The sequence below is a fragment of the Pongo abelii genome, chromosome 3, assembly GCF_028885655.2.
Source record: "Pongo abelii isolate AG06213 chromosome 3, NHGRI_mPonAbe1-v2.0_pri, whole genome shotgun sequence".
In the NCBI taxonomy this organism is placed as follows: domain Eukaryota; kingdom Metazoa; phylum Chordata; class Mammalia; order Primates; family Hominidae; genus Pongo; species Pongo abelii.
In genome coordinates, this window is record NC_071988.2 from 138,844,952 (window position 1) to 138,862,453 (window position 17,502).

The window sequence follows — 17,502 nt, forward strand, 5'->3', positions numbered from 1 at the left end:
TATAAAACCATTGGATCTCATGAGAATAATCCCCTTGACACGTGGGGATTATTACAATTCAAGGTGAGATTCGGGTGGCAACACAGAGCCAAACGATATCATTTTACTACTGGTCCCTTCCAAATCTCACATCTTCACATTTCAAAACACAATCATGCTTTTTCAACAGTCCCCCGAAGCCTTAACTCATTCCAGAATTAACCCAAAAGTCCAACTCTAAAGTCTTACCTAAGACAAAGTAAATCTCTTCCACTCATGAGCCTGTAAAATTAAAAACAAGTTAGTTACTTCAAAATACAATGGGGGTACAGGCATAGTGTAAATATACCTATTCCAAATGGGAGAAATTGACCAAAATGAAGGGGCTACATGCCCCACGCAAGTCCAAAATTCAATAGAGCAGTCATTAAAGCTTCAAGTTCCAAAATAATCTCCTTTGACTCCATGTTTCACATCCAGGTCATTCTGATGCAAGAGGTGGGCTCCCATGGTCTTGGGCAGCTCCACCTCTGTGACTTTGCAGGGTACAGCCCCCCTCACAGCTGCTTTCACAGGCTGGTGTTCAGTGCCTGCAGTTTTTCCAGGTGCAGAGTGCAAACTATAGGTGGATCTATCATTCTGGGGTCTGGAGGATGGTGGCTCTCTTCTCACACTTCAACTAGGCAGTGCTCCAGTGGGGACTCTGTGTAGGGGCTCCAACTCCACATTTCCCTTCTGCACTGCCCTAGCAGAGGTTCTCCATTAGGGCTTCGCTCCTATAGCAAACTTGTGCCTGGATATCCAGGCATTTCTATACTTTCTCTGAAATCTAGGCAGAGGTTCCCAAACCTCAATTCTTGACTTCTGTGCACCCACAGGCTCAACATCACATGGGATACACCAAAGCTTGGGGCTTGCACCCTCTGAAGCAATGGCCCAAGATGTACCTTGGCCCCTTTAAGCCACAGCTGGAGTTGAAACATCCGGGACACAGGGCATCATATCCTGAGGCTGCACAGAGCAGGGGGAGCCTGGGCCCAACCAAGGAAACCATTTTTGCCTCCTAGACCAACAGGTCTGTGATGTGATGGGCTGCCATGAAGGTCTCTGACATACCCTGGAGACATTTCCCCCATTTTCTTAGTGATTAACATTCTGCTCCTCATTACTTATGCAAAGTTTTCCCCAGAAAATGGGTTTTTCTTTTCTATTGCATCTTCTGGCTGCAGATTTTGCAAACTTTTCCTCTTAAACACTTTGCCACTCACAAATTTCTTCCACCAGATACCCTAAATCATCACTCTGAATTTCAAAGTTTCCCAGATCTCTAAGGCAGGGGAAAATGCCACCAGTCTCTCTGCTAAAGCATAGCAAGAGTCACCTTTGCTCCAATTCCCAAGAAGTTCTTCACCTCTATCTGTACGACCTCAGTCTGGACTTCATTGCCAATAGCACTATTAGCATTTTGGTCAAAACCATTTAACAAGTCTCTAGGAAGTTCCAAAGTTTCCCACATCTTCCTGTCTTTTCTGAGCCCTCCAAACTGTTCCAACCACTGCCTCTAACTCGATTCCCAGTTGCCTCCACATTTTCAGGTATCTTTATGTCAGCACCCCACTCTCTGTGGTACCAACATACTGGGCTTTATAGGCTGGCCTCTTTTCCAGGATTCTTCCTTTAGGGTGGGCTGCCTGCATGTGCAATGTCCTCCTTACCCTTGGGAAGTGAGCACGTGCTGTTCGTTTAGGAAGTTGTATGATGCCCATCTAAGGCTTTCTTCCCTTTTCTGGTGGTGTGCCCTTGGAAAGTCATCCTGCTCCATTTTGTCTCTTAATACTCATGCCCAGGAAGTTGCTTCTCCCTGGTACAGGCATTCAATGAACACTTTAGTGCAACAGATGTGGACTATCAGGAAATGGCCTCTCCCTGGTGCTGTCTGCCAATTTATCACTTTTAGAGAGGCAATGTGATAACAGCTGAACAATCACTTGACATTTGTGGTAGGTGGAGGGAAGCCCTCTCCTGCCCTGCTTATGCCTGTCTAACTACCTGTAACATTTGGGGGACTATGGGGAAGGCATGATTGATTTTGAAATTTGAAAAGGAAATAAGATTTAGGAGGGGTCAGAGACAAAATGATGTAGTTTGGCTCTTTGTCCCCATTCAAATCCCATCTCAAATTGTAATCCCCATATGTTGAAGGAGGGGCCTGGTGGGAGGTGATTGGATCATGTGGGCATTTTCTCCCTTTCTGTTCTTATGATAGTGAGTGAATTCTAACAAGATATGATGGTGTTAGAGTGTGGCACATTCCCCCCCTCACTCTCTCCTCTTCTGCCACCATGTAAGATGTGCCTTGCTTCCCCTTCCACCATGATTGTAAGTTTCCTGAGGCCTCTCCAGCCATGCAGAACCATGAATCAATTAAACGTCTTTTCTTGATAAGTTACCCAGTCTCAGATAGCTCTTTATAGCAGTGTGAAAATGAGCTAATACAGGGAGTATTTAATAATGGCTTCACTTTAGTGGTTTTAATTGGACCCCAGACTGTCCATGTCTGTACACTGTGTGGATTTTTATTCTTCAGGTGAGTTTCTGCCAAGATAAACTTCCAAATACTTTTCTTGAAGCTATAATCTGAATGCCCTCCAATAATAGAGTTGCACCTGAACAACTGGAGGGTTGGGGTGCTGAGTCCTCCATACAGTCAAAAATCCATGTATAAAGTTTGACTTTCACAAAATGTAACTGCCAATAGCTTACTGTTGACTAGAAGCCTTGTCAATAAAATAGTCAATAAACACATATTTTGTATGTTATATGTATTATATATTGTATTCTTACAATAAAGTAAGCTAGAGAAATAAAATGTTATTAAGAAAACCATAAGGAAATATATTTGCTATACATAATTGGTAGTGGGTTATTGTATTAGTCCATTCCATGAAGAAATGGCTAAGACTGGGTAATTTATAAAGAAAAATAAGTTTAATGAACTCACTGTTCCATGTGGTTGGAGAGGCCTCACAATCATGGTGGAAGGTGAAGGAGGAGCAAAGTCAGTCTTACATGGCAGCAGGCAAAAGAGCATGTGCAGGGGAATTGCCCTTATAAAACCATCAGAACTTGTGCGACTTATTCACTATCACAAGAACAGCATGGAAAAAACTCGCCCCCATGATTCAATTACCTACCACTGGTTCCCTCCCATGACATGTGGGGATTACCACAGCTACAATTCAAGATGAGATTGGGACAGGGACACAGCCAAACCATATCAATCATCATAAAGGTCTTTATCTTTGTTGTATTTACATTCAGAAGGCTGAGGAGAAGGGGAAGAGCAGGAGTTGGTCTTGCTGTCTTGAAGTGGCAGAGGAAGAAGAAAATCCATGTTTAGGTGGACCTGCAAGTTTACATCAATTTTGTACTGGGGTGAACTGTAGCTGGGTGCAGAACCAGGATAGCAATCATAGCATTTAATTTTTAGTATTTCACTTAATTCCTTTACTGTCAGACAGTTTTTCTCCCTCACCCTCAGCTATCCTTGGCATTCCTGACTATTGATTTGCACTCAATAGTTTTTTCCAGAGGATAAATGATTCATCTCTTGTTGGTTCTTAAAGACATATTAACCTGTTTCTTTGTGTGGTGGGGTGAGGACAAATCTTGACCTTTTAATTTTTCCTTGACTGTTACCTACATTCACCCATCACTCTGCCTGCAGTCCCTCCAAATCAGAAATTTCTCCATGGGTTCCTTCTGAAGCCAAGACAGCTTGTTCCATCCTCTACAGGCACTTAACCTTTAGCTTTTTTTGTGCTTACAAGTTATTTGCTGTTTATCTATCTGCTCCTCACATGACAAAAATATGTTGACATCTTACATTTCCCCTGCTCTTCTGCCACCTCCTTTCTACTATTCCTTTTCTTCATGCATACACACACACACACACAAACACACACACACACCCCCGACACATCCACCACTACTGTCATTTTAGATCCTGAAAGAAAGAAGAGTAAAATGTACATGTTCAATTTTTCCAATCTTCACTTTCACTTTAGTAAATCTCCATTTTTTCCTTACTTTCCCACACAGAGATTATCAGTGGCCAAATCTAACAATCACCCCTAATTTTCTTTTTATATGATTGAACCTATTTGCTAAATATTCATTTCTTTACTGAGACTCTTTATTCACCATATGTTTTCTAACTCTATTATTTAAGCTTTCTTCGGTTACTATTATCATGATTTTTTAAGTCTTAGCCAGTAGTCCTCCCATATCTGTGGGGGATATGCTCCAAGATTCCCAGGGGATGACTGAAACCAAAAACAGTACTAAAGCTTATATACACTGTGTTTTTTCCTATACATACATACTTACATAAAGTTTAATTTTAAAATAGGCACAGTAAGAGATTAACAACTATAACTAATTATAAAATAGAACAATTATAAGAAAATAATAAAAGCTTTGTCAGTGTTGTCTCTCTCTCTCTCTCTCTCTCTCTCTATCTCTCTCATTCTCTCTCTCTCAAAGTACCTTATCTTTCTGTACTCACCTATTGACCACAGGTAACTGCAACCATGGAAAGTGAAACCATGGATAGGGGGCCCTACTTACCCCGTTTTTCTCTGACTGCTTCTTTTTTTATTGACAGAGCAAAAATAAGGAGACTTTAGCATATTTTCCCAGTGTTTTTATGATATGCTTTTTTTCGTAAAACTGTATGACAACTTGGCACTGCTACTCTTTATTCACAGCCCAATTCTGTAAGTAAAAGAGAGGTCTTGCTCTATGTGCATTGTGCCTAGGCTTTGCCAGATAAAATGTAAAGGAAACCTACATGATAATTCTTTCTGAGATTCTCTTGTTTCTTTGATTTAAAGAAACTATCTCTACACTTAATGTTGTTGATGTAGAGAAAATGGACTATTTCAGCAAAAGCTAAGCTTGAAAATGGATAAAAGACAGAAAGCGTGCTTTCTCATTTTATCTCAGGAAATAATAATTCCAAAATGCCCAAGCTAGCAATAAAAAAATCCAGGTTATTAAAATATTACAAGATTGGTAATGTAACTGTATATACCTTGGAAAATAATAAAAAATTCGGATTTCTCATCAACCATAAAAATTGCCTAAAATGTCATAGAAAAATACTTTTTAATATATTTGCTTTAAAATGTATTTTTGAATGCTTTGTCATTGAGAGAATGAATACAAAGGGAACACAAAATAAACCTAGATTTATCTTAGATATCCAAACAACAATAATTTGAATCAAGATTAATCTGCAATATGACATTAATTTTTCTGATTTGTTAATTTTGGGTACTAAATTAAGATATCATATCTGAATTGAAAGTTAATTTATGTTCACAATATATGGCTGTCTGATAGATAACAAATATACAGTGCACTTACATTTTAACATTCCTAACCATACATTTCAAATTAATAATCATAACCTAGTACCTACAAGATAACCAGTACCCATAAGAAAGCAAATTATTTCACAGCAAATGAATGGAATCTAAAACTCAAGAGAGTCGTAAAGGTTGAATATTTTCACGTTTTGTTTACTGATATGGTTTGGCTGTGTCCCCTCCGAAATCTCATCTTGAATTGTAGCTCCCATATTTCCCATGTATTGTGGGAGAGACATGGTGGGAGATGTTTGAATCATGGTTGCAGTTTCTCCCATACTGTTCTTGTGGTAGTGAATTGGTTTCGTGAGATCTGATGTGAACTTGTGATAAGGAGTTTCCTCTTTTGGTTGGCTCTCAATCTATTGTCTACCACTATGTAAGATGTGCCTTTCCTTTTGCCTTCAGTCATGATTGTGAGGCCTCCCCAGCTACGTGGAACTGTAAGTCAATTAAACTTTTTCTTTATCAATTATCTAGTCTTTATTAGCAGCATGAGAATGGACTAATACATTTACCAGTTTACATTGTAGGTAATAGTGTTTAAATCTTTAAACCTATTTTATCCTAAATGATGATTATGCACATTCTCAAATGAATTGAAGGGTAAAGACAACATAATAAAGCATGCATCTCAGGTATCTTTTCTGTCCACTTACATAGAAATAAGAATTGCAGCACATAGGAAAATTGTTATGGAAAACATGTGAAGAATATGTCAGGCTGTACCTTAGGTAGAAAATAAAGGAATTTTTCAGTGTTGTATTTTTACTGGACATGAAACCAATAATTTTAAAAGGTGAAACAGAGTATAAAACATATTAAATCCTTTTCATTTTATAAAATTTAGTGAAAAATTATGCCTAAGTTATGATTATTTAAATAACAACAATGCCTTTCAGTATATGAACTACATCTTAAAATTTATAGTAAATAAAAATGAGTCAGTTCAGATTGTATTACAGTTACAGAAGTATGATAATCAACATTTAGACACATTTTATGTATGAGGCAAACATGTCCATAACGTATAGAAATTAGTATGACCAGATTTTCAATTTTTTCCTTTCTTAGTGTCTAGTGGTCTTCCTTTGTGGTTATAATTAACATTTTCCTGATGATTAGTATTGTTTAATGTCTTTTTAGGTGATTACTGCACATTCATGAATTGCCTTTTAGCAAAGTTGTTTTAAATTTTTTATGGTAATTTCTATTTAATTCATTTTCTCCTTATTGAGGTATAATTGTCCTTAGTTATTTTGAATGCAAGTCTTTTGTAACACAAACGCATTGTATATTCTCCGAGTCTGCACCTGGTCTTTATATATTTATTGACATATATTTTTTGCTTATTTATTGTTGTTGGGTCTTTGGAAAAATAGAGTTTTTATTATATGTATTTTTTTTTCTATTTTTTGTGTCCTAGCTACAAGTATTTTTATATATGAAGATTTTTCTCCTATTTTCTTCCAGAGATTTTATAGTTTGCATCAATTTTGAATAGTGTTTTCGTAGGGTATTCTACCATCTCTGCCCTTTACTTTCAGCACTTCTGAAATATATTTCCATTGTTTTCTGGTTATGATTATTTATGTTGATGAATTATCTGTTGATTTTATTGTTGTTCCTGTGACTACAGTGTGCAACTTTCTACTGCCTCTTTTAAAAATTTCTCATATATTATGGTTGTAGCAGTTTTTCTACAATTGCCAATTTTCCTTTTCATTTCTATGTAATATCTCGTCGGTTATTTTTCTATTGACTTATCATCTAATTCATTAATCTTTTCTTCTGCTTAATTAGGCTGTAAAATTATTCAGAGGTGCTAATTTTAATTATTTTTAACCTTGTATCTATAATTGTAATTTGATATTTTATGATTTGTAGTTCCAGCTTAAAATATTATAATTTGAGGGCCTGTAATTCATAGTTCTCATCGTTTGTATTTAATAACTGTAATACATTGATTTTCAGTATATATTTCTAAATTTTTTTTCTTGTTTGGAACTCCATGTGTATTAGCCCATTTTCATATACTATAAAGAACTGTCCAAGACATGGTCATTTTTAAAGGAAAGGGGTTTAATTGACTCACAGTTTGGCATGGTTGGGGAGGCTTCAGGAAACTTGCAATCATGCCAGAAGGCAAAGGGGAAGCAAGGCACCTTTTTCACAAGGCGGCAGGAAGGAGAAGTGCAGAGCAAAGAGGGAGAAGTCCTTTATAAAACCATCAGATCTTATGAGAACTCACTCACTATCATGAGAACAGCATGGGGAAAATGGCCCCCATGATTCAATTACCTCCTGGTCTCCCTGGGCATGGGGGATTATGGAGATTATGGGGTTCAAAGTGAGATTTCGGTGGGGACACAAAGCCTAAACATATCACCAGGTAATGTAATTATTTATCGCATTCTAGATGCTGTCTATGGAAAATGTTAGTAATATTTTGAGACTCCTATTGATCTTCCTCCAGAGAGCATTTAGTTTGCTAATCCCAGTTTAGAAGAGGCATGGAAGATCACCTCTAATTTAACTAGAATTTGATTAATTAGAAGCTCCTCCTTGGGTGGAGTTTTTTGGGTGCTGCTTCTTCAGCTTGGAACTTTTTTCTTGCCCAATGGTTACATTCACATATTCTTTAAATTTAAATCCTAATGGTATCATCAATGTGAAGCTTCTCTTCTCTCCCCAAGAGAGATTTAAAAGAACATTTACCTTATTTTTCACTGAACATACTACTCTGTATTTCTGCAAATATAATGTAGTATTATATCTTTCTACTGGATTCTAAAGTTTTTGAGAATAGGTAATGTGTCATTTACTTTTTAAATCTGGAACATTTAGCAAGATTTGTGCAAGAGTATTGGTATTTTAAATATTATATAAATGTATAATTTTTTATATTTTTTAATAAATATTTTTTGAACAACTATATTATGCTTTGTACATAGGTTCCTGGCGATAGATAGATGAATAACCTCTCTTTTAAAGCTTCTAGTATTTCATGTTGTGTTATGCTGACAGAGAAATATCGCTTCCTTCACTAAGTAATGCACCATTTGTTGAATGTTTTTAAATATAAATTACTTTTGCACCAGAGAGTAGAAAATGTTGAATTTTCTTGGGAGGGAAATGGTATCAGAAATTATTTCCCAAGGGGATAATTATATGAGCTGAACTAAAATGCTGGATATATTAGCTATATCGACAGAAGGGAGAAGACATTATTCAGGGAAAAAATAACACATACAAAAAGATGAAAATGTGAGAGATCACTAGATTTTTTTGAATAACCCTATGGCTAATATGAACTTGAAAGTTAAACAGGGGCCAGATCATTGGAGCATTTCACATCTTGATAAAGAATCTCCTCTTAATTATTTTGTTAATAGGGCTGCATGGCAGGGGAAAGGCATCATCACATATGCATTTTAAAAATATAATTGTAGTTGTAATATGGAGTTGTAATATGTAATTGGAGTTATAGTATGAATCATGAGAGTACAGAAAGAGCATTGTAACATTTCTGGGGTGACAAATAATGAACCTCTAAAAAAAGTAGGGGGAATGGAGAAGAAAAGATAGGATTAAAATATGTTTATGATTATTTTAATGATGATTTGTATTAAAGACGCTTAGGTTTTTTTTAGCATTTCATTGTTACTCAATTAGGGCCACTTTCACACTGAATTTTGATCATTCCGATTGTGATCATGTTCATTCATTCATTCAGTAATTACCTAAACCTTATTATATAGAGTTGACTACTATTCCCACTACTGGGCTTAAGTAGTGAATAAAAAAGCAAAAAAATTATTTCCTGCTGGCATTGTGTCTATCTTTTGGTGGAATGTAAGGAAGTGACTTGTTAAGGGTGGACATCTTGAAGACGAAATATACTAGGTTGTGTATTAATTCTTGTTATGTCACATTTAGGTAATATTGATGGGCATAATTTTATAATAGCTCCTGCTGTATTTTGCATTTTTATTTCTTAATTTCATAAATTTCAACAAATACTTTCTTCTTTGCTACAGGAAATGAAAAGGTCATTCTCACAAGTAAATGGATAAGATTTAAACACCTAATTAACTTTAGACCAATTGCCAGCAGAGAATAAGCTCTTCTAGTATTGATATACTGCTAAGGGTTGGCATACTTTTTTCATTTCCCGTGGTACATGTCAGAATGCCTTTCACCATGTTCAGAGCTAAATTCCGACAAGTCCATTTATAAGAAATGACACTAGACACTGCTAGCATATAAAAGGAAATTAAATCATGTGGAGAAAGATGCCAGTGTCATTTAAGCTAGTATGCAGCTGGACCTGTACCAGGCACTGTTGTTAAAGGTAATTTTGGATTTTTTTTAAACCACACATCTTATGGATTTCTTCTGTTCCAAATGCAAACTTTAGACTTATGCATAACAATTAGCAGTTGTCCCTTTTGATAGACCTAGAATGTAAATGATTAGAGTTAATAAAGCAAAACAAAACAAAACTTTGCTATTGGTCAACTCTTGCTCTAAGCAACTATCAACATATTATTTCTAATGAAAATTAAAATTTAATGATGAAGAGTATGTGTGAATTTTTAGGTCTTCATTAAAATACCTACTAAAAGACATGAACCCAAGTAAGCCTTTTACTCTCTTTCTTCTCTGAATAAAATTCAAACCCCACTTTTCAAAAACAAATATTGCTTGTTACATGAAGATTTTAGATATTAATTTTGAATTTCAAACATATACCAAGAAGGGTTCTTGGAAACTACTAATTGTTTGAAGCTGGTCAGTAACTATACAGTAGTGTTATGGTGAGTATTTACTGCAAAAATGCCTCAAAATGAAAAAGCTCCTTTTATTATATTCTGCTTAATTTAGTCATACTATGCTCAGTGTAAAATGAGTTCTTACTTTCCCCAGAATCAAATTGCATATCAAAACATATTTTATAGTTTATTTTCCCTTTGTATATTACTTTGTCAAAACAATATTGATTAGTAATAAAATAAGAATCTATCTCAGTTGCAACTTTCTTTCAACTAATAGTTTCTAGGTTACTTTGGTTTGGAGCAATAGTGAATCAGAGAAACAGTAACAAATATTGGCAATGCATTTTTAGTCTTCTAAAATAATGTTTAGTTATTCACAAGTAAAAATAAAAACAAAAACAATTTTAGCATCACTAGACAGGAAATGGCATACTGTTTACAAATTAAGTGTAAATAATAATATACTTTGCAATTCTATAACATCTAAGGATTTCAAGGCCTTTTTATCGATATGATTTGCCATAATTTAGTTGTTAGAAGGAATAAAAGATAAAAAGTTTAATAATCCATTTATTGAAATGGGCAATACAGCACGTTTTAATGGAAAAAAACTGGTTGAAGTGAAAAAAAAACTAAGTAATTGTGTCCCCTTGGGTGGGTTTTTCTATAATGTTGCATTCTGATAGCTTTCCTGTAGTTATTTTCTGTTGTATTTCCTCATGCTATTTCACATGAATTATGAATCATAAATGAAACATTTATATGAATGTTTTACATGTTCGCCCGTTGCATTAACAGGATTTCTAGACAATCCTCAGGATCCCTGGGTTACACACTTTCAAGAAATCTGGCAATGGTGGCTCACACCTCCCAGCACTTTAGGAAGTTGACATGGGAAGACTGCATAAGCCCAGGAGTTTGAGACTAGCCTGGGAAACATGGTGAGACACTATCTCTACAAAGAAAATTAAAATAAAAATTTATCCAGGCATGGTGGCACTTACCTGTGGTCCCAGATACTTGGGATTGTTAGGTAAGAGGATTGCTTGAGTTCAGAAGATTAATTCTGAAGTGAGCTTGATCACACCTCTTCACTCCAACCTGGGTAACAGAGCAAGATGCAATCTCAAAAAGAAAAAATAAAAACAAAACCAACAAGCAAACAAAAAGAAAATTCTAAAAATACCTACATGCCTTATACCAAAGTCTCCTAGTCTTCAACAGTTTTTAAGCCCTTGATAAAGTCACTTCCTTTTTATGAGATTCTACTGGAGAGGCTTGTTTCATACACAATTACCCTGGTTGCCTGAATGATGTGAGTTCTTTGTAATTATGACACTTCTGTTGCCCATTGCTGTCTGAAATTAAGTCTTCATATATGTTTTGAGTTAATAGGCAAATAGTTTACTCTTATTATCAGATGGTTTTCTCATGTTCAGACCTACCTCTTATATTTGCAGCACATGGATAAAGATAGAGGTTCACATATGCATACTTAAATATTTAAAATCACAAATAAACAAATGATCATACATAAAATGCGGTCTATACTAAGTTGAAAAATATGCTTTCATAGGAAATAAATAGCTCACAATGTAAACAATGCACTGTAATACTCAACAACCATGTGCAGCTGTTGGAAATATTTTGTTACTTTGTGATTATCACTGGAATCATGTATTGGGGCACACACACACACAAAAAAAAAACAATAAAAGAGACCATTGACACTATCCAGAAAAAATGTTTTGTCATGCAAGAATCTCTGTCTTTAATGTGGCCTAAGAAGAAGGATTTGCCATGTTAATAATTTGTCCTTCCTCTTAATAAGACACCTCCCTGCTCAAATCCTGCCACACACCAGTCCCCAAACACAGTATCTATTTGTGAAGCTGGAAGTAGCCTAGACTGCATTTTGTTTTTATATCAAAGCAGAAAAAATGAAGATAAACTCTCTCCTTCCTCTGGAATACATTAATGTATAAAGTATTTAGGGTTATTGGTTTTGCTGTGCCAGATTTGAAGGCTAGATCCTGAGGAATATCTGAAAGTTCTAAAGTCCTAGATTGTGTGTGTGTGTGTGTTTGTGTGTGTGTGTTTGTGTGTGTGTGTTTGTGTGTGTGTGTGTGAGAGAGAGAGAGAGAGAAAAGAGTTACAACTGAGATATGTGGGAAAGAGAGTTTCTGCGGTGCCAGTTGAGTTGGTCTCCCCTGTGTGAGACATCCATGGGGAGCCATGGGCGGCCTCTGAGGAGAAAAGTCTCCTTATTGCCTTCATGTCTTTATGCCCGGAGAGTATAACCGCTCAACGGCATTCCACAGGTTGCCCAGGGAGATAACACTCGCTTAAAGCAGTGGAGTATAAACAAACATCTTGGCTCCTCCTGAAACCTACTCCCACCTGTTTCAGTCTCAACAAGTTAAAGATCTTAAGTAGACACATGCCTTTGCTCAAGGAAATTCACAGAAACCACCACTGCTATACATTTTATTGAACGACTCACGAGTTCTTCAGTGATTAATCCTTTTCCTCATCCTTTCCTCCCCCTCCCATCTGCTCTAAGAACAAAGAGCTTGTAAACCAATGAATTCGGCGGCGCCCAGAGCTCTAGGCCTTGAGCAGCCTCCGACGCTCCGGTCTCCTGGACCCGCCTTTTAAACGCTTATTCTGGCTCTTTCTAACTCCTTTGTCTCCGCCGGAGTCGGGGTACCCGCTGGGTGGTGTGGGGCTGGTTTCCCCAACATCATACATTCTTTTTTTTATTACTAATCAATATTATTTTGACAAGGTAATATAAAAGGGAAAATAAGAGAGATTGAGAACATCTAAAGCACAGGTCTCAGGTTACAGGCTCCTCTTGCCTTATCGTGTCACCTACATGGTTCTTTCCTTCAAATGTAGCCCTCTGCACCTCAGTATCACTCCGTGCATGGAACAAATGCCCGTTTGGGCATTGCAGCTTTTTGTTTAGGTAGGTCTTTTCTATATAATTTATTTATCCACTCGTCATAATTTCTCAAAGGCCTTATTAGTCTTCCTTCCAGAACAGCCTTCTTTCAACCCTCTCAAACCCCACTCCCACCCACAGCTATCAAACAGGTATATGTTTGAACTGGTTCAGACTAACTTTATTATTTATTTATTTATTTACTCATTTATTGAGACGGAGTCTCTGTGGCCCACGCTGGAGAGCACCCACGTAATCTTGGCTCACTGCAACCTCCTTCTCCCAGGTTCAAGGGATTCTCGGATTCTCATGCCTCAGCCTCTCCGGAAGCTGGGACTGCAGGTGCATGCCACCACGCCCGGCTAATTTTTTGTATTTTTAGTAGAGATGGGGCTTCCCCGTTTTGGCCAGGCTGGTCTTAATTGCCTGGCTTCAAGTGATCCATCCCCCTTGGCCTCCCAAAGTGTTGGGATTACAAGCGTGAGCCACGGTGTCTGACCCAAACTAACGTTAAATTGTTTTCCCACAGACTTTCTGGACTCCATGCAAATGAAGATAGACTAGCATTTTAAGTCTTTCTGAACAACCTCTGACTTGTGAGAAGTTTCTCAGATTTTTACACCCACCCCAGCCTTCAGCAAAGGACTCTACTAAGATATATCACCTTATTCTATAAACTATAGCTAGTGCTTTTGCTCTTGAAGCCTCAGGAATTATTGCCACATATAACTTGAGCACTTTCTCTCTAAGAAAATAACAATATAATATAAAATTAGATTGTATATGGTATCTTAAATCCCTACACTAAATGTTGCCATCCATGGAATGGATGCAATGGAAGCATCCATTGACATTTAAATTTGGGGAATATGAATTTGGTTATGTTAGCATTAAATTTAACTGTACTCACTTTCACCTCAAAGTTACTGCAAAGATCAACTCAACTGGTAATGTTTCTGGAAGAAAGATGTCAACAATTTTGGAATTTTTCTTACACCGTCTACAAAATATTTTCTACCCAGAGAAAGGGAGAATGACATTTAGTGGGCTGAAATTTATTGGGGAAAGAAATAATAAGAAATACCGTCTGGTCAAGAGATTGTGTTTCTAAGATGACATGAGATAAATACATCTCAGTATTAGGAAAGCATTGTTTAGCATTTGGTCTACAGAAAGTAATTACTGTAAGTTTTAATCAATATTTACTATTTATCATGTCAAAGAAATTTGCTGGGTCATAATCATAGTAAGCTCGTATTTGCAGTAGTATTTTAATTTTTTGATACCTGCTTGCTTTATAGAAGATGTATATATAAATATACCCTATAAAGAGATATGATTAAGAAGATGAAAATAAAAATTATTAAAATATTAATTTCAAGGTTTTGGGGATAAAAATAATGGCAAATGACTCTTTTCTGCTTCTACATATCCTCTGTATTAATTGTCAGGATGCTATTAATGACTGTCATCTTAGTTTAACAATGAGCAATTAAGTATCACCTAAATCTGACAGAGCATATGGTACCAAAAGCTGTAGTGTGCACTCTAATAAATGATACAGCTTCTGTTTCCAGTGACGATAAAAGTAAGTTTATGTTGAATGTTAATGGAATGTTTTCTCTTTCTTCTGTCAGATACTTCTTTCAAGTGTACAACAGATGATAGAAACGGATATTTTTCATGCTGCTTAAATTGGATCATTATCCCCTTTATTCGGATAAAAAGAAATCCAGAAAATACGATGTCAGTTGTCTTAGTCCATTTTGTGTTGCTATAACACTATACCCGAGGCTAGATAATGTATAAACGTTTATTTGGCTTATGATCCTGCTGGCTGGAAAGACCAAGATTGGACAGCTGCTTCTAGCGAGGACCTTACGCTGCTTCCTCTCATGGCAGAAAGCAAAAGGAGAAGATCATATGGTGAGAGAGGAAACAAGGGATGAAAACCAGGGAAGCCAGACTCTTTTTAACAACCCTCTGTCATGGGAACTAATCCATTTCTCCAAGAGTGAGGACATATTTCAACCCCATGGGAGGGTTTTAACTTATTTATGAGGGATCCACTCCCATGACCCAAACACCTTCTACTGAGGCCCACACCCAATATTGCCACATTGGGGATCAAGTTTCAATATGAGTTTTAGATTAAATAAACCATATTCAAACCATAGCAATCAACAAATCATTTTTAATTTCAAATTATACAATAATTTTGAATAATTTTAGTTGAAAATTAGCCTGTTTCTATGAATTTCACATTACTACAATCAACCTATTATTAGTACCGTGTTTTGAAATATTGCTAATTTTTTATTTATAAAAAGATACTTCAGGCTGAACCTAGTTTGAAGATACTTTATTTAGAATGCTAATTATTCTTACCACAAAATATTTTAATTAGGATTCAAGAGATATATTTCAAATAAGAACTTGGGTAATTTTAATTTCTAAAGCTTAAAATTATTAAGCTGTATGTTTTTCATATTATTTGTATTATTAATCTGCAATACAACTATAATAATTTATTTATATATTTTTAAAGTCACCAGAATCATTGTTTAATGAATTAAAATCTACTACACTGAAGTGATTGCTCTGCTGCGTCATCCAGATTCCTCTATTATTATGAGTGATGCAATTGTTAGCAGACATCTACCGAACACTCCTGGACCGGTCCTTGGACAAATAGAACCTTTTTTTTCTAAACTCACACCCCGAGAGCCAGCTTGATACTAATGATTGATCAATGCATGAGTACAAAAACCTGGCCTCTCTCTCGAATTACAGATAACCTTGTAGAAACATTTCAGAATCATAACCCTCTGTGGGGTTGCCTGAGGTCTTTGTTGAGACTGCATTGCAGCCCAAATTCTCCCTTTGTTGAATCCTGCCTTCTCCCTTTCGTCATAGGTGTTAATCATAACAAACATCCATCACACTGAACTACATAAAAGAAATTGCTTTCCAAATGATATATTCTGCAACATTTACTCCATGGTGAAAAGAGATAATATATACTTTTAAATTATTGTTCATTAAAATGCAATGAAACTTTCAATTTCAGACAAGATGGTATAACCAGAATACTGTTTATCTACCCAGAAATAAAAAATGCCTACACACCAAATATATGTAGTGATTGTGCTCCCACCAAGGCCATGTGAGAAACTACTGTGTCCTCACTGTGAGAATCTTACAGGCTTCCCGAAGAAGAAGCCCAAGAAAGTTGTGTGGCTTTTTGAACACTGCGACCCTCGGGATTTTCTCTTTTGCATGAGTCCATATTTAGACTCTACCAGTTCATCAAAATTGTCATTTAAATGTTTGTGGCTCTGGTGACTTTTGCTGCAGGTAACCAGATCTCAGTTGCTGCACATCTCTGGATGTGCATATCTTCCTATATGCATAATTATTAAGAAGGAAAATAGAATATATCAAAATAAAATTGTTATCTCTTGTCTAGCTTGAGTGATTAAAGGTGATCTTTATTTTTCTTTTTATCCTTAGTACATTTAAAACATTTTTTACAACATTTTTATAGTAAGTAAATTATCCTAAATTTAATTGAATACAATATTAGAACTGATGGAGGGAATTAAATGTTTCACCACTATTAATAAAAATCACAAGACTCTATACTTCATTTAGTGATGGATAAAAATAGTTACCAAATTGCATATTGCCTTTCTCTCAGAATCTCATTTCCTGTTACAGTCACATCATAGAAACCAATCCTGAGTTCATTGGATGCCAAGTATGCAGTAATTTAGTCAGATCGTCAAAAGAGAATTCATCAATATTTGGTCAGAATAAATGGAGTGTCAAAAATAGGGATTGAAAAGTGAAAAAGGAGCATTAAAAGCCATAAATAATGTTTTAATAAAGATAGGAGAATAGAAGGACTAAGGAGAGTAGACATGCAAGTCTACTAAAAGAAGGATATTAAAGTAAGAAAAAAGGATACCTTGTTTAGTTACTGATTTGAACAAACCAATACTAAAAAAATTATATATATATGAAAATTTAGAATTGAGGATCTCTATCTTGATTATATTAAGAAAATATTTTGTTTTTCATAAATGTGGTAGTTATATTTTAGTGATATGTGCTTACAGATAACATAATATTTGGGGCTTACTTTAAAGTAATCAAGTGGGTTGGAAGTATAGATTAAACAAGAGTGTTGGAATGTTTATAATTATACTGCCTATGCTTATGTATTTCAATAATCAGTTAAATAAAAAATGAAGGAGCAAAGAAAATACATGATTATAATAGTGAACATCTATAAAAAAGGAGAACTTTACATTAATGAGAAGACTCAGGGTGACCTTCAGGCTTGCCCTGTGCTCTTAAGCAT

General features: G+C 35.9%; 1 long non-coding RNA gene across 1 annotated transcript in view; it reads right to left on the reverse strand.

Annotated features, from left to right (window-relative positions):
- The window catches only part of LOC129058859 (uncharacterized), a 49,789-nt gene extending 38,349 nt beyond the window's left edge, over positions 1–11,440 (reverse strand). The window contains exons 1-2 of the long non-coding RNA XR_008524272.1: positions 11,194–11,440; positions 229–261 (exon numbers count right to left, since the gene is read on the reverse strand). This is a non-coding gene — a long non-coding RNA (uncharacterized LOC129058859). The remainder of the gene's footprint in view (positions 1–228; positions 262–11,193) is intronic.
- Positions 11,441–17,502: the final 6,062 nt, after the last annotated feature.